Below are 2,286 nucleotides of genomic sequence, written 5' to 3'. Positions count from 1 at the left end.
AGGAAGCGGTCTCACGAGGAAACCTTCGTGAGCGCCTGCGAGCTCCAAACCCCCGTCGGACGGACTCTTTTATTCCTCTGCAGAGATTAAGTGGGGTACTAGGCTGGTTAGTGTGTGGCTGTCTTCCGGAGAGGCCTTCAAATCCACAGGCTCTGTGGCCTCTGGGGTTGTCGCCCTGTCATCCTGGCTCTGGGTCCCAGAACCCAGCCTGGCCTCCAGTGCCACACTTTCACCCACCTTTGAAGAGAGCTGCTTTTTGAAGAGAGCTGCTTCCTTCTGCTCCGTGCTGCTTCTTAGCTTCTGAGACGAGACCCGAGGGTTGCACTCTTTAGTTTGCCAGTGCACTGGAAAAAAAAATCAAGCCACAAAACATCCCACTTCTCCCACATCACAAACACACGCCCCTCCCCGTGTCAAAGTGTTAAGCTTGTTATCTGGACTCCTGCCATTTGTATAACTGACCTGCAGTTTTGGACTTGTCTTTCCCCGTGGCTCCGAATGGCATGCTCCCTTGGCGGTTCCTTCAGGCAAGTTGGGAACCCTTGTGTCTCAAGAGAAAGGGTAGATTTTATAGACACCACCTGATTTTTTGGGGTGGGGTGGGGGGTGGGGACAAGTTCTAGATCTTGGATCTGTAATTCATGATTACCAATAAAAATACCTTCCCCGGTCATTTGATGCCTTTTCAAACACACTGTGTTACTTAGGGTTCTCCAGAGAGGCAAAGCCAGTGATGCTGGTCTGTGTGTGTGCAGAAAGAGACTGAGATGGAGAAAGGGTTTACCCGTGGGGAATCCCCTCGGACCGGGGCCCAGGGGTGTGAACAGCCTTGTGAACATGCAGACTGCGTTGGGCAGTGGATTGTGACAGATGCCGTGAGGTTAAAATTTAACACCCTATCATTTGATCTTCCTAACGATCCCTTTTAATTTGTTCTAGTTTTTAATATTTACCTGTTTTAATTTGCTTTTATTGTTGGGTTTCTTTCTTTCTTTAATGTTTTCTGTATGTGAAAGCCAGGATAGGTAAATCTATAGAGACCACCCTTCATCCAGTGGCGTAAGCCCAACACTCGGGAGTCTAGACTCATTCTTGATGCCCTTGACTTATTCCAGTGCTATTTTCCAGGTCAAAGCCTTTGTTACCTCTCTCCCAGATTGTTTCTAGTTATTATTGTCATCCCCATTGTACAGATGAGAAAAAACTGAGGTACCAGATGTTAAAATAGCTCCCCAACTCCTACAGAGATGGACAGAGGTGGTATTTGAACCAAGACAATCAATCTCTTCTCATTATAAAAGTATATGTGCAAAATATGCATACATTATGTAGTATGTGTTTGCTTATCATCTATATACCCTTTGAACTTTGTTTTGTGGATTGCCCCCAATGCTTAGCACAATGTATGGCACATATTAAATTTTCCATAAATGAATGAATTCTTTGTACATTGTGTGTGTGGGGGGAGGGGCAAGGGAGGTTCTCAATTGTTTTTCCCCAAATATTTGCCTGTGCCTGCACAGCATAGCTAAACAAATGGGGAAATATAGAGAAGATTCCCAATAGTTCATGTTTTAGTAAATGGTAACTGGGAAACTTGAGGAATGGGCCCTATGTCTGCTTTACTTGTTTATCCTACAGCCCCTTACTCACTGTGAACCCTAGAGCTTGTCTTGTGATGGTTGTGGGGAAAAGACTTTACCAATAGCACAGTCAGCCTACTGCATTGTGGCAGAGGATGCTGGTGGTGTCGTAGGTTATGCATTGAGCTGCTAATCAAAAGGTCAGTGGTTCAAACCTGCCAGCCACTCGGCAGGTGAAAGGTGAGGCTCTCCTCCCATGCAGATTTAAAGTCTATAGCCTCGACCTACAAACAATTAGTTCTTATGATATGGCCTTGGTTGATGTTCATTTTCATGAAGCGATCACTGATGATAAGGGGTGCTATAGCAAAGTGTGGTGGACAAATCAGATGGTGCCAGGCTATCAGAAAGAATAGCATCCGGTCTTAAAGGTTTGTCTTCAAACAAGCAGCCATCTAAGCGAGGTGTCAACTAAGTCCACATGGGAGAAATAGAACAGCCTGTTTGATCCAAGGATTGTAAATAATGCAATCCAAATCAGAAAGAGGAAATGGTATTAGGGCTTAAATGGTGAACACTGAATATGCAGAAGGCTGTGGAGGACAGTGGAAGCCCACAGTCCATTTGCAGGGTCCACACGTGGATTAAGCCTCTGGTCAGTTCCCTTTGAACACAGTCCAGGGAAGTGAATAGCTTTGTATCA

The sequence above is a fragment of the Echinops telfairi genome, unplaced genomic scaffold (genome assembly GCF_000313985.2).
Source record: "Echinops telfairi isolate 266 unplaced genomic scaffold, ASM31398v2 ScPeMD7_7475;HRSCAF=8513, whole genome shotgun sequence".
Classification (NCBI taxonomy): Eukaryota; Metazoa; Chordata; class Mammalia; order Afrosoricida; family Tenrecidae; genus Echinops; species Echinops telfairi.
This window is presented reverse-complemented; position numbering follows the sequence as displayed.